The sequence below is a fragment of the Bos mutus genome, chromosome 29 (assembly GCF_027580195.1).
Source record: "Bos mutus isolate GX-2022 chromosome 29, NWIPB_WYAK_1.1, whole genome shotgun sequence".
Lineage (NCBI taxonomy): Eukaryota > Metazoa > Chordata > Mammalia > Artiodactyla > Bovidae > Bos > Bos mutus.
Genome location: NC_091645.1, coordinates 23,181,772 through 23,205,230, shown reverse-complemented (window position 1 = coordinate 23,205,230; position 23,459 = coordinate 23,181,772). Strand labels below are relative to the sequence as shown.

The 23,459-nt window shown below is 40.2% G+C and overlaps 1 protein-coding gene across 2 annotated transcripts in view; it reads left to right on the top strand.

The window, feature by feature from the left end:
• Positions 1-23,459, top strand: part of NELL1 (neural EGFL like 1) — a 1,049,219-nt gene that overhangs the window by 375,862 nt on the left and 649,898 nt on the right. The window lies entirely within an intron of this gene.

Genomic DNA, 23,459 nt, shown 5'->3' with positions numbered 1-23,459 from the left:
AATGAACAGAGATCATTCTGTCAGTTTTGAGATTGAACCTAAGTACTGCATTTCAGACTCTTTTGTTGACTATGAGGGATACTCCATTTCTTCTGAGGGATTCTTGCCCACAATAGTAGATAAAATGGTGATGTGAATTAAATTCACCCATTCCAATCCATTTTAGTTCACTGATTCCTAAAATGTTGATGTTCACTCTTGCCATCTCCTGTTTGACTACTTTCAATTTACCTTAATTTATGGACCTAACATTCCTGGTTGCTGTGCAATATTGTTCTTTACAGCATTGGACTTTACTTCCATCACCATTCACATCCACAGCTGGGTGTGTTTTCATTATGGCTCCATCTCTTCATTCTTTCTGGAATTATTTCTCCACTCTTCTCCAGTAGCATATTGGGGTATTCTGGGGCATTCATCTTTCAGCGTCATATCATTGCTCATCTAGAGCCTGACATCCTGGAGTCTGAAGTCAGGTGCGCCTTAGGAAGTATCACTACGAACAAAGCTAGTGGAGGTAATGGAATTCCAGCTGAACTGTTTCAAGTTCTAAAAGATAATGCTGTTAAAGTGCTGCGCTTAATATGCCAACAAATTTGGAAAACTCAGCAGTGGCCACAGGAATGGAAAAGGTCAGTTTTCATTCCAGTTCCAAAGAAAGGCAATGGCAAAGAGTGTTCAAACTAATGCACAATTGTACTCACTCACACACTAGCAATTCTCCAAGCAAGGCTTCAGTAGTATGTGAACTGAGAGCTTCCAGTGTTCAAGCTGGATTTAGAAGAGGCAGAGGAATCAGAGTTCAAATTGCCAGTATCCTTTGGATCATAGGAAAAGCAAGAGAGTTCCAGAAAAACATTTAATTTTGCTTTACTGACTACGCCAAAGCCTTTGACTGTGTGGATCACAACAAACTTTGGAAAATTCTTAAAGAGATGGGAATACCAGATGACCTTGCCTACCTCCTGAGAAGTCTGTATGCAGGTCAAGAAGCAACAGTTAGAACCAGACATGGAACAATGGACTGGTTCCAAATAGGAAAAGGAGTACGTCAAGGCTGTATATTGTAACCCTGGCTTATTTAACTTATATGCAGAGTAAATCCTGTGAAATGCCAGGCTGGATGAAGCACAAGCTGGAATCAAGATTGCCAGGAGAAATATCAATAACCTCAGATATGCAGATGACACCACCCTTATGGCAGAAAGTGAAGAGGAACTGAAGAGTCTCTTGATGAAAGTGAAAGAAGAGAGTGAAAAAGCTGGCTTAAAACCCAACATTCAAAAAACAAAGATCATGGCATCTGGCCCCATCATTCCATGGCAAATAGATGGGGAAACAATGGAAACAGTGATAAACTTTCTTTGCTTGGGCTCCAAAATCACTGGAGATCATGACTGTAGCCATGATATGAAAAGACACTTGCTCCTTGGAGGAAAAGCTATGACCAACCTAGATAGCATATTCAAAAGCAGAGACATTATTTTGCCAACAAAAGTCAGTCTAGTCAAGGCTATGGTTTTTCCAGTAGTCATGTATGGATGTGAGAGTTGGACTGTGAAGAAGGCTGAACGCCAAAGAACTGATGCTTTTGAACTGTGGTGTTGGAGAAGACTCTTGAGAGTCCCTTGGACTGCAAGGAGATCCAACCAGTCCATCCTGAAGGAAATCATTCCTGAATATTCATTGGAAGGACTGATGCTGAAGTTCCAAATACTTTGGCTACCTGATGCAAAGAACTGACTCATTGGAAAAGACCCTGATGCTGGAAGAGATTGAAGGCAGGAGGAGAAGGGGATGACAGAGGATGAGATGATTGGATAGCATCACTGACTCGATGGACATGAGTTTGAGCAAGCTCCAGGCATTGGTGATGGACAGGGGAACATGGCAGGCTGCAGTTCATGGGGTCACAAAGAGTTGGACATGACTGAGCGACTGAACTGAAGTGTTAAATGAGATAATGTATATGTACTATGGCACCTGGTTTATAGTACTCACTCAAAAATTGTTGATATGGTTAATATTAATTCTAAGAGAAGACAGGAGGGTGGTAGAGGTCAAGACATAAAGGAAAGCAGGCAGACTCCTCCAGGCTGTGATGGGCGAGTAGCATCCTGGGCTGAGTGGTGCTGTGGAGGGTTACTTGTCAGGGTTTTGGCTCCCTTGATGGGCTGCATCTGGAAAGAATACTCACTGAAATTTTGTAATCCATACCGCAAACTCTTCCTCCCTTCCTAGGATATTCCAAATTTATAGGGCACTGTTGAAAAGCAAAAGGCCATGAAGACCCAAAGCCATGAAGACCCAAAGCCATTAATAATATAATGGTGGGATTCCACTGTGGAGAGCTGAGTATGGAGAGGGCCAAGCCTCGTGTGGGAAACCCTGCAGTTCTAGTTCTGTTCAGACTAGCAGCTGTGTGGTTCTAAGCAATCATTCTTGTTCTTTAAACCTTAATTTTCTCACTATGAAAAGAATTGTAACTGAGTCCTAATATCTTTTTTCCCGTAAAAAAAAGACTCACAAAATGACTTTATAGCAAAGTTAAAAGAACAATAAAAGAAGGACTTCCCAGGTGACTCAGTGGTAAAGAATCAGCCTGCCAGAGCAGGAGATGCAAGAGATGCAGGTTTGACCCCTAGGTCGGGAAGATCCCCTGGAGAAAGAAATGGCAACCCACTCCAGTATTCTTTCCTGGGAAATTCCATGTGCAGAGAGATCTGGTGGGCTCCTGTCCATGGGGTCTCAAAGAGTCAGGCAAGGCTGAGCACTGACACACTGACACACACACACACACACACACACACACACACACACACACACACACACACACACACACACACTCAACCACAACCCTGTCTTCCCTCCAAGTTTCTGGTGCTAGTTTCACTTGTACTTTTATTTTTAAATTCTGTGAATCTAAGAGGTTATCCTGGGGAGTGGCAATATGGGTGACTCTTATATCACTTGTTGGTGTTTTTTGTATTTTCCAAATGTTCTGCCATGCACACATATCACTTTGCAAGTCAGAAAATATCTGATGCTGCTCGTTTATTTTTTTAAGGCTATAAGATTGCAGATTGAATAAGCCAGTGGGAAAAAATACTCCCTACCTAGAAAAACTTGTTCTGAGTGTTAAGACTTTGAATATCGGCAATCTGCAACCCTGCTGGGACCATGGATCATTACCTGAGATATAATGAACCAGGAAACATGCTAATGAAAACAATGCATGATGCCTGCTCACTCTCGCCTCCACCTCCCAGTTGCATGGGCACAGGTGGCTGATACGGTGTCTTTGATCAGATTCATCACTCTGGGGAAAACAGACGTGTTTGACTTTCTGCTCAGTTGCTTCGGGTTTTAGTACACCACGTTTTGTTTTATTTTTATTTTGTGCATATATTAATAATCACTCAGCCTTGCTCTAAGGCAGTGCAGCATTGCATAGAAGCTGCTCTACCAAAACAGGTGCCAATGTTTTTCAAAAGCCTTCTTGCAAATAAAGATGGCTATTGAGTTCTCAAAACTAGTAAAAATTCCCATCATTTAGAGAGAAGAAAAAAGACCAACAGAAGTTTTGATGTTCCAGAGTAAGAACAAGCACTTCCAGTTTCACTCAGATTTGGATACTTTGGGAATGTGTGTATTTTGTTCATTTACAAATACCTGAGCTATGATACTGACTTAGAAGAATGGCTGTATGTAACATTAACTCAGGAAGGGAATGATAATGATTATGATGTTTATCATTAATTTGACTAAATTCTCTGCTCCATGGCTTTCTTTTCCTAACAGGTCCAATGCACTTGTCAGTGTTTGGATCTGTGGATGCATATGGTCTCTACAGGACACACTGTAATGGTGAAGGGGTCAGTTCTGGAGTGGAAGTGCAAGTCCTAGCTCTGCCACTTAGTAGAATTAATTAGAATTGTATCCTCCTAACTTCTTCATCAATCAAGTAGAAATCATAATATCTACCTTAGAACAGTCTTTTGAGGAGTAACTGAATATAAATTGCTTGCAAGAGTGGCACAAGTTAGAGCTCACTTTTATTTTTATTGTTTTTGAGGACAAAAGATTGCATTCTGTGACTGATAAATGTGAAGTGAAACAAACTTCCCTAAAACAAAACTTAACAAGGCAATAGGATTGTCTGTGTATGTTCCAAGGTTTACTCAGTAATCCCAGTGGTATAGTTTTTGATAATCCAGCCTCTTCTTTTTCTCCTTTCATTTGGCTGTTTTATGTAAATTTTGATTCAATGGGAAAAATTCACCTGAAACTTTTTTGCCATGTCACTAATGAAGGGCTCTCTTTCCATTTCAACTCCCAGTGATCTCTCTCTGCCACAAACTCAAAGTGTTTCTTCACATCAGTCTCTCATTCATTCATTCATGAAACATTTGAGTGCCATCCTTGTCCCACTTGTTAAGATGATTGTATAAATCAGATAGAAAAGTTCACTTCTTTCAAAGAGCCTATCTTAGGGACCATGCTTTCTATATTATTTTTTAAAATTCCTGTTATCTTTTATCCTGCTAGATTTTATTTTACCTGACATGGTACTATTTGCATCCCTTGTAAGTGTTGGAAAAGTACTTAATGAATAATAGTTTCAGAAAGTGTAGCCATTCTTTTGTTATCTTTTCCATTACGGTATATTATGGGATACTGAATATCATTCTATGTGTTAAAGAGTGGACATGGAACAACAGACTGGTTCCAAATAGGAAAAGGAGTATGTCAAGGCTGTATATTGTCACCCTGCTTATTTAACTTATATGTAGAGTACATCATGAGAAACACTGGGGTGGATGAAGCACAAGCTTTCCAGCTTTCTGGCAATCAAGATTGCCGGGAGAAATATCAATAACCTCAGATATGCAGATGACACCCCCCTTATGGCAGAAAGCAAAGAAGAACTAAAGAGCCTCTTGATGAAAGTGAAAGAGAGTAAAAATATTGGCTTAAAACTCAACATTCAGAAAACTAAGATCATGGCATCCGGTCCCATCACTTCATGGTAAATAGATGGGGAAACAGTGGAAACAGTGTCAGACTATTTTTCTGGGCTCCAAAATCACTGCAGATGGTGACTGCAGCCATGAAATTAAAAGACACTTACTCCTTGGAAGGAAAGTTAGACCAACCTGGACAGCTTATTAAAAAGCAGAGACATTACTTTGCCAACAAAGGCCCATCTAGTCAAGGCTATGGTTTTTCCAGTAGTCATGTATGGATGTGAGAGTTGGACTATAAAGAAAGTGCAGAAGAATTGATGCTTTTGAACTGTGGTGTTGGAGAAGACTCTTGAGAGCCCCTTGGACTGTAAAGAGATCGAGCCAGTCCATCCCTAAAGGAGATCAGTCCTGGGAGTTCATTGGAAGGACTGATGTTGAAGCTGAAACTCCAATACTTTGGCCACCTGATGCAAAGAGCTGACTCATTTGAAAAGACCCTGACACTGGGAAAGATTGAGGGCAGGAGGAGAAGGGGGTGACAGAGGATGAGATGGTTGGAGGCATCACCGACTCAATGGAGTTGAGTTTGAGTAAACTCCGGGAGTTGGTGATGGACAGGGATGCCTGGTGCACTGCAGTCCATGAGGTCACAGAGTCGGACACGACTGAGCGACAGAACTGAACTGAAAGAGTGGAACCTTCTTGATTTTATATGTAGTAGCTTGTATCTGATAACCCCAAACTCCTAATTACCACCCCCCTTCCTTTTGGTGACCATAGTTTTGTTTTCTATGTCTATGATTCTGTTTCTCCATGCAATGGTATTACCTGCTATTTGTCTTTGTCTGATTTACTTCACTTAGTATGATAATCTTTAGGTCCATCCATGTCGCTGCAAATGGCATTATTTTATTATTTTTTATGGCCGAGTAGTCCACTACATATGTGTATGTGTGTATACATACATGTATGTGTATATTTATTTCACATCTTTATTTGTTCCTCGGTTGGTGGTCACTTAGCTTGCTTCCATATCTTGACTATTGTGACTAGTGCTGCTATGAACATTGGAGTGCGTGCATCTTTTCCAACTTTTCTCTGAATGCATGCCCAGGAGTGGGATTGATGGATCATATGGAAATAGATTTTAAAGGAACCTCTCTGTACTGTTTTCCTTAGTGGTTGTACCAGTTTACATTCCCACCAGCAATATGGGAGAGTTCCCTTTTCTCCATACCCTGTCCAATATTTATTATTTGTAGGCTTTTCAATGATGGCTATTCTGACAGGTGTGAGATGGTACTTCATTTTAGTTTTTATTTGAATTTCTCTGATAATTAGCAAAGTTGGGCATCTTTTCATGTGCCTCTTGGCCATATGCATGTCTTCTTTGGAGAAATGTCAGGATAGGTCTTCCGCTTATGTTTTGCTTGGGTTTTTTCTTTGAGTTGTATGAAATGTTTGTTTATTTTGGAAATTAATCCTTTGTCAGTTACATTTTTTACTACTAATAGTATTTTATCCCAGTCCATAGGTTGTCTTTTTATTTATGATTTCCTTTGCTGTCCAACTCTTGTCAGTTTGAGTAGGTCCCATTTGTTTATATTCGCTTTTATTTCTATTGCCTTGGGGGACTGACCTAATAATCTGTTGCTACGATTTATGTCAGTGTTTTGCCTACATTTTCTTCTAGGAGTTTTACAGTATCCTATCTTACATTTAAGTCTTTAAGCCTTTTTGAATTTATTTTTGTGTATGGTATGAGAGAGTGTTCTAACTTCAATGATTTACATGTGGTGTAGCCGTTCTTCATTGGGCATCTGGGTTACCCAGCTCTATGCTCTGTATTCAAAATCTCCTTTTTTCCTCATAAGCCTGAGAAGTTGGTGGTGTTCTCTTCACTTCATAGTCAACGAACTAGAGACTCAGCAAGCTTAAAGGTCTATCCTAGTTAACGGAAGGCTATGGGATTGAATCCAGGTTTGTCTCATTTTAAATTTCATGTTCTGATAACTGTTTTGCCATACCAGATGGATAGTTACATGGTGGTGTGCATAATTAGGTGAATAAGCTTAAGGGAAGTTTAGGTTACATATATATCCCCTGCTTGTCCTTATTGGCTAATTCTGTAGTCTCCTTTGCTGGCTCTTCTTTACCTTCCTGAATTCTGAACATTGAAGCTCTCAGGCCTCTCTTCATCAACTTGGCTTTCTGTTTTTGCTCATGTCCTTAGTGATCTTATCCCTGGTTTTAAATATCATCTTTATACTAACAATGCCCACATTTACATCCAAATCCAGACCTGCCTCTCCATCCTAGATTCACATATTTTACTGCTTATTTTCTATTTCGACTTGGTGTGCAGAATACACATACAACATGTATCCAAAGCTGAACTTCCTGTATTCCCTACAGCTTGTCTTTCCCAACCTGCTTCTCCATCAGTCTTTCCCAATTAGAGGCCATGATTACAACTGCTCAGGCTAAAACCTCAGGAATCATTCTTCTCACATTGTCCATTTAACTCAGTAGCAAAATTTGTCACCTAAATCTTCAAAATCCAGAATCTATCAGACCACATCTCACTGTCTTTCCCATCATTATCTGGTCTGAGTCACCTCTAACTCTCACCTGTCTGATTGCAGTAGTCTCTTCACTCCCCTCTTTGAGTCTCTGCTCTTACATACCTGCCCAATCTCTTCTGTATATCGGTGCTAATGGGATCCTGAAAGTTAAAGTGAAGTTGCTCAGTCATGTCCGACTCTTTGTGACCCCTGGACTGTAGCCCACCAAGCTCCTCTGTCCATGGGATTCTCCAGGCAAGAATACTGGAGTGGGTTGCCATTTCCTTCTTCAGGGGATCTTCCGACCCAGGTTAAAACAGATGCTTTAACCTCTGAGCCACCATCCTGGTAGAGTCTAAATCAGGTAGTGTCACTTGTTCCAGACCTCTTCAGCAGCACTTAATTCACTCAGTGCAAAAGCCAAGCTTCAAAGCCCTACCTAGTCACTCACGCCTTACTGCCTAGATCTCATGTCCTCCTCGTCTCCCCCCACCATTTTTCTCTTCCTGCTAGTCAGACCTCTTTGCTGATGTGCAAATAGACCAGATAAGCGTCTCACTCTGGGCCTTGGAAATGGTTGTTTCCTCTGTATGACTCATTCCTGTTGCTCTTCAGGTTTTTTCCCCTCACATGCTATCAAATCAGTAAGGTCTATTTCACATTGCATGTCATCTCCACTCCCTGTCATCCTTCTCTATGTTCATTTTCCCTATAGCAATGATCACCATCTAAAACATCTACCCCTGAACAGTAGATGGTAAGCAACACGGGGGCAGGAATTTGGTCTATTATGCTGCGAGTCTGGAGAAGGCACTGGCACCTCACTCCAGTACTCTTGCCTGGAAAATCCCATGGACAGAGGAGCCTGGTAGGCTGCAGTCCATGGGGTTGCTAGGAGTTGGACACGACTGAGCAACTTCACTTTCACTTTTCACTTTCATGCATTGGAGAAGGAAATGGCAACCCACTCCAGTGTTCTTGCCTGGAGAATCCCAGGGACGGGGGAGCCTGATGGGCTGCCGTCTCTGGGGTCGCACAGAGTCGGACACGACTGAAGCGACTTAGTAGTAGTAGTAGTAGTATGCTGCAAGTCCCAGCCCCTAGAACACTACCTGGCACCTTCTAGATACTCTATAAATATTTCTTGCATGAGTGAATCAATTGTGCATTTATTTTGTGTCAGGCATTGTATTGAGTATTTTATATTCATTATTAAATTATAAAGTATCTACTGTGCTCCTTTGAACTAAATAATCTCATACCTACTTGACAGAGGAGAAACCCAAGCTCAGAGAGATTAAATATCCTGCTCAAGGTCAGACGGCTAAGTGAAGACAATGGGTCTGCTTCACCTGAAGACCCCTGCTCTAAATAATTACATCCTGCTTGTTTTTGTATGCCAGCCTGCATCGCTGTCCTTCCCTTTCTTAGAATAACAGGTGCTATTAGTCCTGTGGGTCATTTTCTTCTGGTGGGCTGTAACATGCCCCTTCTCAGTGTTATGCCAAGGATTAACAAGTGTTCTTTGGAGGAAGGTAGGAGAATCAATGCTAGTGATATTTTTCTTTTCATAAAGGAGCACAAGGGAGTGGGTGAGGGGAAGGTGTAGGATCAACATTTATTTTAAATGACGTTTGTAGGAAAAATATTATGCCCATTGGTTTAGTTCTTACAAGGCAGTAATTCACCATGTCAGAGAGCACTGTCCTGCTGGCCAGCCTCATAGGACTTCTCTAGTTGAAGCTCAAAAAGCTCTCATTATTACTTTGGGAAAGCCTGACTTAGCTATTTCCTCTCTATTTCTGTTTATTTCTACTTAGTTTTTCAGCTCCTGCAGGGCAGAGACCATGTCTTATATTAGCAGGGAGCAAAGTACTCATAACTATTAACCAAAGTAAACCAAACTAAATTCCAAACTGCAGAATAAAGGAATATGTGATGGAATGAAGTCCATTCTCACATGTCCTCTGTTGAGAAGATGCACCCCAGGCCAGAGTTGATATTGATCTTCATGCCTGTTTATTCCTCCACTCTACTGTTAACACTTAAAGATGCCCATGGAGTATGTGCAAATACTCTCAGAACTGGGTTGTCTTAGGGATACCCACCTCTCAGGTTCTGGGATTCTTCCAATGGAACCAGAAGACAGAAGGTCAGTTTTGTTAGGTAGTTGCTGCTGTTGCTGCTGCTAAGTTGCTTCAGTCGTGTCCACGACTCTGTGCGACCCCATAGATGGCAGCCCACCAGGCTTCCCCATCCCTGGGATTCTCCAGGCAAGAATACTGGAGTGGGTTGCCATTTCCTTCTCCAATGCGTGAAAGTGAAGTTGCTCAGTCGTGTCCGACCCTTAGCGACCCCATGGACTGCAGCCTACCAGGCTCCTCCATCCATGGGATTTTCCAGGCAAGAGTACTGGACTGGGGTGCCATTGAGAATAGGAAAAAGGAGTCCAGAATGGCGGTGGCTAAAAGACAAAGATGGAGAAGGAAATGGCACCCCACTCCAGTGTTCTTGCCTGGAGAATCCCAGGGACGGGGGAGCCTGGTGGGCTGCCATCTATGGGGTCGCACAGAGTCGGACACGACTGAAGCAACTTAGCAGCAGCAGCAGCAAAAGACAAAGAAGGGAAAAGCCCACAAAAATAGAACAAAGGAAGATCCGAGGACCAGAGTGAGGACTTCAGATAAAACAAACAGCCCTCCTGGATAGACCAGTTTACACAGGGCAGGCTCATGGTGGGGCGGGGTGAGGAGACAAATGTATAAAAGGAGGAAGCCTAGGAGGATTGAGACTCCTCTTCTCTTCATGTCTTTTGGGTTGGCCCGCCCTCACACCTTGAGTATGTATATTCCTTTGCTTTGTAAATAAAAGTGAGCTGTAACATGGAGCTGTAAACTGATCCGTCTGAGGAAATTGCATGGGGTTGTAACACTTGTCTGTCTTTTGCTTTAAATTTTTGTTGAGACAAGACAGAACTGAGGAAGTTACACGCTCCCCCAGCAGTAATTTTCTTACGGTACAGTTCCGAAAAGACTTATTTGTTTGGATTTTTAGTAAGATGCAGTTTAGTTCCCTTGAAACCATAGCATTTTTTCTGGACCAGTTCATGTGGTGGACAAAGATGAGCAGATAAAAGGCATTGGAAGATGCTGAGCTGCTGATGTGGGCGAGTCAGTGCTGCACAAGAGGGGGTGAAGCCGAGCTGTACTTCAGGGGTCATTGAATGCACAATTCCTGCTGCAGCTTAGCTTTCTCAGTGGGCTGGCTCCTCTTGCACACATGTTACAAAAATCAGGTAGATAAATCTCTGCAGAGAAACACATGCCTCTGAACTTGGTGCTTAGAAACTCATTGATACTTTGCAGAACTGGGCTTCTGTGGTGGCTCAGATAGTAAAGAATCTGCCTGCAATGCAGAATACCCAGGTTTGATGCCCAGGTCATCCCCTGGAGATCCCCTGGAGAAGGAAATGGTAACCCACTCCAGTATTCTTTCCTGGAGCATTCCATGAACAGAGGAGCCTGGCAGCTACAGCCCATGGAGTCACAAAGGGTCAGACACGACTTAGTGACTAACACACACGCACACTATATATATACATATAATTTTATAATTATAAAATCTAGAGTGTATGTCCACATACTCTAGAAGCCCTGATACGAATACATTCTTGAGGGGATAGAAAAATGTTTTTCACCCAGCACATAAAATTTTCTTGTTGGAGACTTTTCTTTGGAGATTCTGGTTTAATTAGCTCAGAGCAGACAGGAACATCAGTATTTTATTTGGGAACTGATTTTTTTTTTTTTTAAGGCTCTCCCTGTGATTCTAACATGTGGCCAGGATTGAGAACTACAGCTTTAGGCAACCTCTGGTCTTGGTGCTAAGAGAACCATTTCCTTCTGCAGATTTCCTGGAGTACTTTGGCCAGAGGAAATATGGCCCATTCAGAGCCAAAAGAAACAAAAGCAAACCAAACAGAAAAAACAAAGCAACCAACCAAACAAAAAAAAACCTTTGGGGAACACAGGGGCTTTAAATGAATGACTCCATGCTGAAGACCTAATCAGCATTTCAAAGGGCAGTAATAACAGGGAGTGTCCACTGATGAAAAGCTGGGATTGAAAAAACCAGTTTTAATTAATTAATATATTTACCTGACTACCAACTGAGTCTACCCCCAGTCTGATTCTATTCTGCTCTTCTTTTCTCTCTCTACAATCCTTTCTTCTTCCCTCTCTTTTGTATCCACACACTCTACCTTTTTTTCCTTTTTCCTTCTTTGATTTATATTTTTCTCCACTTTCCCCCCTCTACTTTTCTTATTTCTCTCTTTGGCCAGAGCATGAATGGGGTATATTTTGTGATGTCTAAAATGTTTATTGAGGAATTGTGTGTTCCAGTGATTTATTTTAAAAACAAATTAGTTGGACAGTTGCTCTTTCTTAAATTAAAAAGCTCTCAAGTTATTATCTTTAATATGTTGCCTTGAACATTTTGCCTCCCCCAACCCACTTTGCTCTCTACCTCTTATGAGTTCTTATCTGATAGAAAATAGATTCCCTCCCTGGGTTAGTGCAACACAGGTTAAGTTAGAATCACCTGAGCAAGCTAATGTACCTTTCTCATCCTCTGATCATGTGTATATTTGTAAGTGTTGACTTTAATGTTTCAGAAATGGAGCACTGAAGTACAGAACCATTTGCTTCCCCATAAATATCTTATTTGGATGTCAGGGATGTGTTTGCTGTGTTTTACCTCCCTGACATTCACTGAAGGTGGTAGAGACAAGGGTTTTGTCTTCCATAAATGCCAAAGTTAAGCTTAATTTAACGGTCTTACTGTCTTTCTTTGACACAGGTGTATTTTTATCACTTTGACGTTTGTGTAACAAATGTGTTTTGTTTCAGAGGTTAATCTTCGCTGACTTTCCCAGCTCATATCAATTCTTTCTCTACATCTTCCTCCTCTGTCTCATCATCATTATCACCACCACCATCACTGTGACTCCCCAAAGGCACCAGGAAAGCCTAATTGAGATCTGAGTCCCGGGGCAAGAGCCTGACCTTCCAGGGCTGTCTCTGGAAACTTGACTCTAATGACTTCACCTAGATTCATCTGATTCTTCTGAGTTCCAAACTTATTTTTTTTCCCCCTGAATCATGAATCTTAGATTCAGGCTTGCAGTGCCAAAGGGAAGCAGGTGAGGAAGAAGGCAACAGGAGAGGGCTTGAGTAAAGGATATGGGAAGGACGTTTGATTTAAATAAAGGGAGGAATCACCTAATATGTTAGCTTCCAGCTTTCATTCCCCTCTCCATTCACCACTTCTCTAACAGAAGAAGAATGGAAAAACCGTTAACCGTTTTTATTTTGATGGCAGGGACATTATACCTGAAAACAGGATTGAAGATCTTAAAATTTCTCCATCCTCAGCAAGACCTCTAGTGACCTGCTGAATAGGTACTTGAGAGATTGCCAGTACAGAACTAAACGAAGTGATCAGAAGCTCATCACAATATATTAGATGATGGGTACACACACGTTTGGGGAAGTGACAGCCTGTAATATTGGATGTTGGCTTGTGAATTGAACTTTAAAATTATATTACATATTTCTTTAGGAGTCAGCAGAAGAGACTGTTGAACAGACGTCTTCTATAAGAAAACTGTTATGCATGCCTGGATTTAGGAACTGTAGATGGTTAGGAAGGGTCCCTAATGTGTCCTAGTTTGGGTTACAGCCCTCTCACAATTAGAAGATATGATATACCTCTGTGGTTGGGTGGTTTGCCCTTTTTGAGATACCATTGGATCTTTCAGTGGCACAGACAACTGTTAGAGAGAAAGTGACTTGCCTGGAGTGCCTTTTGCGAGGGTAGGCTTTTTGATATTCAGCTAATAGTGTTGTTAACCAGAAACTTGGGGGATTGGAGTCTTCTGTGATTGGTTTTAAGTTACGTATCTGAGCCTACTTAACCTATTTGTTTAGGACCCAGTGATAATGAGAACCAGGCTCTGACCTCATATGATTCAATTTCAGAAATGCTTTATCCTCATCTTTGATCTGTTTTATTTTCTTTGAGTTTCTGTTTCTCTTAGCATGTTAACTTTTCACTGTTTAACTCTGGCGGGGAATAAGATATTTAATGTTGCTGATGCTTTTGTAAATAGGGAGTTCTAAAATGTATTTGTCAATTTTATTTTGCTCAGTTTAGAGCGGCAATATGTGTTCAGTTTAGAGAATGAAGATAAAGATCATCAATGATTTCAGCCCCTCCACCATAGATATAATTACTGTTCATGTTTTGGTACATTTATGTCTAGGCTTTCAATATACATAATATATCATTATTGCTAGTTTTTATATCAACATCTATAGTTGAATAAAATGGATTTATAGTTTTAATACCATATTTCCCCTTAATATTACTAGCATTTTCCTAAGATATAAATATTCTTTTATAGAAAGAAAATAATCTATAATGACTGTGCATCATTGCATTGCACAGATATACCATTCTCTGCAGTTCTATATTGTGAGATATTTAGGTCATTTTCAATTTTCACTTTTATAAATATGCTTCAGTGAAGATCCCTGTACATAAGACTTGTTTAAATTCCCTTTGACTATATTCTTATGTTAATAGTCAGAATTTTTTTTTATGTAAAACACAATTTCTGTGGAACTTGCTAATTCTATAAAACATTCTTTAAATTTTTTGACAGGTGCCAGGTAGCCTTGTGTTCTGGGTAGACACTGAATTACGGTTGAAAATAATGAGTTTGAGGACAGGTTCTGCCACGTCTTGGGTGTGTGTCATTGGGAAAGGGATTCACTGCTCTGGTCATTCTTGATTTCTTATTTGCAAAATGGGGGCTTCTCTTGTGGCTCAGCTAGAAAAGATTCTGCCTGCAATGCAGGAGACCTGGGTTCAATCTCTGGGTTGGAAAGATCCCCTGGAGAAGGGAAAGGCTACCCACTCCAGTATTCTGGCCTGGAGAATTTCATGGACTGCGCAAAGAGTCACACATGACTGAGCGACTTTCACTTCACTTTACTTGCAAAATGCAGAATATGAAACTCATCTTACTTTGCCTTTCCAGTTGTTGTGAAGATCAAATGAGGCAGGGAGAATAGTAGTACTTTAAAGAACTTTCTTCTTGTGAGGTTTTTATTAATATTCCTTTGCACAGCAGCTATTTTTTAATTGAGGCATTTTTTATTTATTTAAAAATTTTTATTATTGTCTAGTTGATTTACAATGTTGTCTTTTTAATTTATTCTAATTGGAGGCTAATTACTTTACAATATTTTTAATTAAGTATTTTAGACAAGTGAAAAGACACAAAATTAAAAGAAGTAGCCATGCTACCAACATCCATTTTAGAAATTACAAGACTTACTTGAGGCATTGTACCACTCCACTGACATGGCCTCTCCGTCCCCTTAAAAAGTTACTCTTCAGAATTAGGTTTTTATCATTCCTGCTGCTACTGCTGCTAAGTCACTTCAGTCGTGTCCGACTCTGTGTGACCCCATAGACAGCAGCCTACCAGGCTCCGCCGTCCCTGGGACTCTCCAGGCAAGAACACTGGAGTGGGTTGCCATTTTCTTCTCCAATGCATGAAAGTGAAAAGTGAAAGTGAAGTTGCTCCATCATGTCCGACCCTTAGCGACCTCATGGACTGCAGCCTACCAGGCTCCCCCATCCATGGGATTTTCCAGGCAAGAGTACTGGAGTGGGGTGCCATTGCCTTCTCCATTATCATTCCTAGTATGTGTTTATTACTTCACTGACTTTGACATTGTCCATTTTATTTCTCTATTTCTGGTTGTTATCCTTAAAGTTTTAACATCCAAACTGAGCATCACAAAATCTAACATTAGTATTTTTGTCCTTCTTCTGAATAGACCATGCATAGAATGCTTGAAGTCCAACAGTCTCTTTCATGCTACCTTTTTCAGAATTGTAGTTCTATTTTGTTTGGTTATTACCTTAACTAATTATATTGCCTAGCTATTGTTGATGTGATTTATCCACGAGATCTTTGTTCACCATTCTTTCCTTCCTGTCCGTCTTTTGTTCTGGCTTACTTTGCTTTTGTCAGAGGGTATCCATGAGAAATTTCCTCAGTGAGAACTATTAGCGGTAAACATATTAGTCTTTCTTTGTTTGAAAATGACTGTTTCAATCTTATTCTTGAATAATTACCTCTATATTTAATTCTAAGTTGTCAGTTATTTTCTCTCTGTATTTTAAAGCTATTGTTCTACAATCTCCCAGCTTCCCTTTTGTTGATGTGGCCGGGTCTGCTGCTGTGGTCGTCAGTGTTCTCTTGTAGGTGTTGCTTGTCAGTCTGACTGCTTTGTTTAGTCTTATTGTTTCCTTTGGTTATCTGAAGTTTTAAAAAGATTGATCCATTTCTTTTATAAACGATGATAAAATAATGATTTTTTTCCATTGTAAAAATGATTTATCCCGGTGTGAATTTCTTTATGTAATTCTGAAGAAATTGTATTAATTGTACTGTATCAGTTAAATTATATTAATTTACAATGTAAGTAATTACAATTGTGTAATTAATGCAATAGATTTGAGAATTGGTGAATATCATAAAATTTGTAAAATATTCAGCTTTTCTCTTTAAGAATTGGCTCTTTTTCACTTTTTCTCACTTCTGTCCCTTACAACTCTGCTTATATTTTCTCATTCTGCCTTCATATCTCTTTACCCTATTTCTATACTTTCTGTGAAAAGTGCTGTGTTGCATTCTTGGTGGTTAGTTATATCTGTTAATATTCCCTGGGGCCAGGAATTCTCTGATGGTCCAGAGAATTAGTACTTAGTACTCCCACCCCAAAGGATATCTGCCTGTGAATGGATTCTTTCTTTAGTCACTGAGTTTATAATTTCAGTGATCATACACATATATCACATATATGTATGTACACATATAAATTTTTAGAAGTTAATTCTTTTTAAAATCTCCCTGACCCCTTTTGATAGCATCTTTTAAATTTGTTACATTTTTGAGTGCTTTTCCAATGTTAAAAAAGCACTTAAAATTTATGTATTTTGTCATATACATTGGAAAATTCTATTATCCAAAGTTGTTATTAGCCGTATTCCAGTGTTATTTTGCTGCTTTCTCTCACAGTGCCTTGTTTCCTTGTTTTTTTTTTTTCTTTTTTTCCTCCCCCCCCCCAATCACCCTGCTCCTTTTTTTTTTTTTCTTGGTAATTGTGGATTGTGAACTCATTTTCAGTACCAGTTGGCTATGGGAATCTTACGAAGCCTGGCTTAAGAGTGTGCTTGTTTAGACCAGCACTTTTCAATAGAAATTTCTGCAATGATGGAAATATTTTCTATGTCTGCTGTCCAGCAGGGTAGCCACTAGTCACATGTGACTGTTGAGCACTTGAAATGTGGCTAATTTGAAAACTTGAACTTTAAATTTTAATAGAAAAATCTGATTTAGTCACAGATGGCTAGTGGTATCCTTGCTGGATAGCACAGGACTTTTTGCTTCTTCTAGGTACACTTTGAAACTACTAATTTGAGGCCACTTTGTGTTACTGTTTAGCCTATAACATCTATCCCATGCTACAAAGATGAATAGATTTGATCTGTAACTGTCAGGATAGGCCTGTGGTTAAACAAATTCAGAGTATATTTTTATACATACAAGAGAGGTGCATTCCTGATCTGTCTTCCTTTTCTGCTGGGCAGATGAATTTTTAGCCCATGCTTTCCCCAATTCATGTATGATCCTTTAAGATTGCAATCTTTATTTAAGGATTTTGTTTCTAATCTTGTGAAAATCTTAATTCTTCTTGCCTGAACAGTAAAACCTGATGGTTATTTGGTCATCAATCTCTCATATCTATGATTTTTAGCTCCCTCTTCCTTTTGCTGCCTGCAAATTGTGTTCTATTCTTGCAAGCTCAGATATTTATTTGATGAAATGGGTTTGTTATATTTTATCTGACATTATTCATTGTTATGAAATAGGCAGTTATCAGGACATTTACTCTTCCTTACTGCTGAAAATGGAAGTGTCTCCAGTTCCTCTGACTAATTTTTTGTAGTGGAAGACAGACACTGGAAGCCTTTCATACTTGGTGTGGGGAGTGATATTTGTTGGTAGTTAAATAACAGAATAGAAAAGTAACTAGGTCTTTTTAAAAGACTGTTAAGTTCATGAATAAAATAGATGAAACATGATATTTTGTATTGGCAAGTGAATACTGTTAACTTGTTTATTGTTAGGGTTTAACATACCTTGATTTTGAGCAAGCTGCAAGCATCCTATTCTGCCAGCTGCATCAAGGCTCATAGGATTATTGATTTGTGAGCCATGAATCCATGCTGTGAAGGTTACATTATCTTATTTCAACTGTCCAAGAAATCTGGAAGATAATAATGTGGTTGAGTCATCAAGGTAGTAGGTTGTAGACACTGTTGTTTTGATTGTTTTGGGAAAGATGATCTTGGTTTGAAGAGTCTCTTGGTGTTAAATAGTCAATGTATGTTCCATCATTCTCCATTTTGAAATGCATATATGAATTAGATGCTAACACAGAAAAAATGATTATGTAATACAAAAAGAGAAGGCTATGGGTAGTTTGTATTGGAAAGAATGTAGGACTACTCTCTGGCTAATAAAAACAGGGAAGGGCTGGCAGTGATGTCTTTTTTCATGAATCTTAATTTTATTCTCTCAGCATTATCATAGTAATTACCAGTATACACTGAACACTTAACATATTCTAGGTACTGTTCTAAAAGCTTATTAGTTTTTCTTTTTAACCCTTCACCCACTCTGTAATGGATGTTCCATTATAATTTCTATTTTCCATTGAAAACCTAAGGAAAAAACCCTAGGGAGTGAGAGGGATTGAGGGATTGAGAAACTTGCTCAAGATCACATACTAATACAGAGTGAGACTTAGTTTGAACTCAGACTCCAGTGCCTGACTCTTACCCATTGTGTGCTATTTTAGACATACTCTAATGTTGCATATATTGATTTCTGTAACTGCAAAATTGATGGTATAAGTGAATGTTTGGGGGCTTCCCTGGTGGTTCACATGGTAAAGAATCTGCCTGCAATGCAGGAGACCCAAATTTGATCCCTGGGTTGGGCTGATACCCTGGAGAAGGGAATGCCTGGCTACCCACTCAAGTATTCTTACCTGGAGAGTTCCATGGACAAGAGGAAACTGGTAAGCTACATAGGTGGCTTTTTTGTTTTAATAACGTGTTTTAAATTTTCTTTCTCACATAGCAGGATGTCAGCATGCTGGTTCTATGATGCTGTCAGGGATCTAGGCTCTCTTATTTTCCTTCCTTCCATCCTTAGCATGTTTTGTTTTAATCCTCAGGATTGCCTCATGGTTGCAAGATGACTTCCATGCTCCAGACATCACATTCCTGTTCAAAGTAGAAAGAAGGCAAAAGTGGCAACTAGGTCTGTGCCTTTATTGGGGATAGAAAAGACTTTCCCTGAAGCCTTCAGAGTCAAGCTCTTCTGTCTCACTGGGAAGTATTGTATCACACAGCCACCCCTGGCTGCAAAGGATATTGGAAAAGTGATTGTTTCACCTTTTTCAAACTCTTTAGTAGAAGATAGACAAGGAAGGAATTGGGAATGAGTATTGAGATATTTAAGTAAGTGTCTGTTACATTGCGGTGTTGGAAACTTAGAATGATTGGAATCTACTTGATGAGATGAATTTTCTGGGACTCACCTGGGTGGGAGCCTGGAAGGCCCACTTGCTTTAGCTCTGCCTTCTGCTTGTTTGTATTGGTGAGGACCCTGAGGACTTCAGTCTGTAGTCTGAACATGTGTGCACCAGCTGGTGGCTGGGATCTGGAATTGGTCTTGATGTTCTAGTGTCAGGTTTCTGAAATGGAATACCTAGTTTTCACCTATTTTCTCAGTGTTATGGTTATTCTCTAAGTGCCAAAGAGTATCTCTAATTCCCGGGGCTGGAGTTCACCTTTGTTTCTTGTCTGTAATTCAAACCATGCTTGGTACCCCAATGTATTGGGCTTTGGTTGGGACACCTGTGTTAATTTTATGCGGGCCTTTCCCCTTGACACTCTTTACTAAATCATGACACCATCACTGCCAAGGAGCTCTTGCTGCCTGGCTGCCTCTTGTGGCTCCCACCTGTGTATTAATAAAGATGCCACCAGGGCAGTCCTAGGTTCAACATGACTTGGGGATACTGTTGATTTTTATATGTCTTCTTCTCAGGCTTTCATTTTCCTAAATTTAACATCTTATTTGTCTTCTTGTTACATGCGTCACTGCAAAGGTTGCCCAAAGCTGTATTAGTTTTGATGACTTACTCTGTCCTGTGTCCGCACCTTCCTAGGCCTGAGGCAGAAGTGCCCAATAGACTGCTTGAGTCCTAGTCTCTTCCAACCATAGCCAATTTTAACATGGCCTGGGAGTTCCCTGATGATCAAGATACCTTGCAAACCTCACTTTCTAGTATCTAAAATCCCAGAACTAGCAAGTTGTTCCTCATTTTAGTCAGTTTAACAAGGAATTATTGGTACCTACTGGGTTCTAGGTCCTGTGGTAGGAATGCAGTTACATAATACATCAGGAGCAACATTACCTGCCAGCAGAGAAGACCAAAATCAACACGATATATCAACAATGTGAAGGTGTTATGAAAGAGGTAATACACAATGGAAATGCAAGAGGGTCTAATCTAACCCAGGGAGTTCAAAATACCTCACTGAGGGACAGGCTGGGACCTCTACATTAGGGAGAAGGGGAAGGTGGGTCAGGCAGCCTGCAGGGCCAGGAGAAGGGCAAGTGTGGTAGATACAGGGAACTGAAAGGAGGCTGGCTTCATGGTGAGCAAACACAGCGTCCTGCCTTTAGGAAGACGTCACCTTTGATTTAATGCTCTGCTCTTGCCATCTTGAAATTCTTAGTAGTAATGTTGAACATGGGGCCCCGTGTTTTCATTTTGCACTGGGCCCCACAAAGTCTGAAGCCAGCACGACTGAGAAATCCAGTGTGCTGAAGGGTGGCCATCTGGGGTCGATGGAGAACCAGCAGGCAGTTGGTGGAGAGAAATGCCTGTTAAAAGGTGACAAAAACTACCTCTTGTTCAATCATTTATATTCAACAATTATTTAATGACTACTGCACATACCTGGGAGAAGGAAATGGCAGCCCACTGTACTATTCTTGCCTAGAGAATCTAGGTGGACAGAGGAGCCTGGTGGGTTGCTGTCCATAGGGTCACACAGAGTCAGACACGCCTGAAGCGACTTAGCATGCATGCATTGGAGAAGGAAATGGCAGCCCACTCCAGTATTTCTGCCTGGAGAATCCCAGGGACAGAGAAGCCTGGTGGGCTGCTGTCTATAGGGTCACACAGAGTCAGGCACAACTGAAGCGACTTAGCAGCAGCAGCAGCACATACCAGACACTCTGGCAGGTACTGGGAAACTATAGGGAACAAAATCAAGGAATACAAATCGCTGCTCTAATGGTGCTTATTTTCTTGTGGCGGAGACTGAAAGTAATAGATGTAATGTGTCAGATAACAAGTGCTCTGAAAAAGAAATGTAGTAGAGGAGGACGAAATGATGAGGGGATACAGCATGTGTGTGCTGTTTTACATGGGCTGGTCAGGGAAGGTGTTGTTCTGTAGTAATAGACGGAACATGTGGTAGAGGGGATCGTGTGGGATCCTTGTAGACCACTGTAAGTAAGGACTTTGGATTTCACTCTGAGTAAGACAGGAAGCCATTGAAGAGTTTCCAGCAGAAGAATGACATGCTTATTTATAGCTCCCAAATGTCATTCTGAGGCGTATATTGAGAAGAGAGTGATGGCAGACAAAGGCATAACCAAGAAAATCTATTATGATGCTATTATACAAGTTGTGCACAAGAGGCTGGTGGCCTCATTAGAGTTTTAGTGGAAAAAGTCGCAAGAAGTGGTTGGCTTCTTGGATAGATACATCATGATGTTGATAGGATTTGTTGATGAGATGGAATTTAGCATTTGAAAGAGTGAAATTGAGGTTGCCCTCATATTGCTGTTTCTGTGTTAGTGTGAATAAACTTATCTAATCCTTTCCTGAAAGCAAATTTGATAAGGAGATAAAAAAATTCAAGAATTTGCAAAGGAAACAGAGAGGAAAGTTTGGAAACAGTTTGGAGAAATAGCATATGCTTACAGTTTTGGCGTACTAACTTTTATGAGAAAACTAGTGAAATTACATTTTGTTCATATTGTCCATAGGACTGAAACAAAATACTAGTATAAAGTTTGATAGAAATAAGATTGAAAAGGACCCCCAGAAAAGGAATAGGAAATATTGAGCTTGCTGAACTGCATGATCTTTAGAGTAATTTTTTCATTCATACTAAGAGTTCTCAAATGTTGTCTGACAGCAGATACTGGCCTAGTTATATTGGAGTCACCATCAGCATTTGTTAAAAATAGAGATTCTTGGGATCCATCCCTCCCAAATTCTGATATACAACTACGTTTTTTGGGTGTATTGTCTTATAGTGTGTGTTAGTCACTCAGTCATGTCCAATTCTTTGTGATACAATGGACTGTAGCCCATCAGGCTCCTCTGTTCATGTAATTCTCCAGGCAAGAATACTGGAATGGTTGCAATTCCCTTCTCCAGGGGCTCTTCCTAACCCAGGGATGGAACCTCCTGCATTGCAGGTAGATTCTTTGGCATCTGAGCCACAAGAGAAGCCCCCAATTGTTTTATAATGTGTCCTTTATTGATTGGAATACATAGGTATTTGGGAAAATATTGGTTTATAATACCTTTATTTATTTCTTCATTTTTGGTTGTGCTGGGTCATCATTGCTGTGTGTGGGCTTTCTCTATTAGCTGGCACTATTCATTGAAAAAGACCCTGATGCTGGGAAAGACTGAGGGCAAGAGAAGAAGGGGGCAACAGAGGATGAGACGATTGGATGGCATCACTGACTCAATGGACACGTGTTTGAGCAAACTCAGGGAGACAGAGAAATACGGGGAAGCCTGGCGTGGTGCAGTTCATGGGGTCACAGAGTTGGACATGACTTAGCGAGTGAACAACAACAAATCTCTAGTTGCGTATGTGGGCTTCTCATTCAGGTGGCTTCTCTTATTGTGGAGCACTGCTTGAGGCACAGACTTCAGTAGTTGTCACATGTGGATTTAGTTTCCCTGAGGCATATGGGATCTATCTTTCTGGACCAGGAATCGAACTTGTGTCCCATGCATTGGCAGGTGGGTTCTTAACCACTGAACCACCAGGGAAGTCCCATAATACTTCTTTAATACTTAGTCAAAATATTGTCAAGAATGTTCTGGATAGTCAAGAAAGCAAAGAGTCAATTAGTACAGGAATTCTGTGCATAATGAGTAAGTCATGGATTTATAGGATGTGGGATTAAAATCTATTAGTCTCCATATCTTTTAACGCTTGAGGAAATTAAAAAAAAAAAAAGAAACAAAACCTATTTGGCACAATAGTTTGATTGCATTTCCTTTTTTTTTTGAGAATATAATAGTGTATTTTAGCTAGCAGTTCCTGTTGACAGTGATCTTCTCTCAAACCTTTAAATGTAACATTTCATGTTCTGACTTCACTTGCTGTTGTGAGATTCTATGCTCCTTTTAACAGCCATTCCATTGTAGGTAGTCTTTTCCTTTGTTCTATTTCAAGAGTTTTGTTTTTGTTAATTTTTTTCAGTTTTCCTACTGAAAACTGTCTTGTCATAAATTTCTTTTTAATCTTGATAGGGATGTGTTAATATATGAATTTATATTTTTACATTTAGATAACTTCTATTATGATTTTAAATATTGTCTCTTCAGCATTCTTACCTAGGCAGTACATGTACTGACTAGGTTGTCTTGGCAACTTGCTGAAG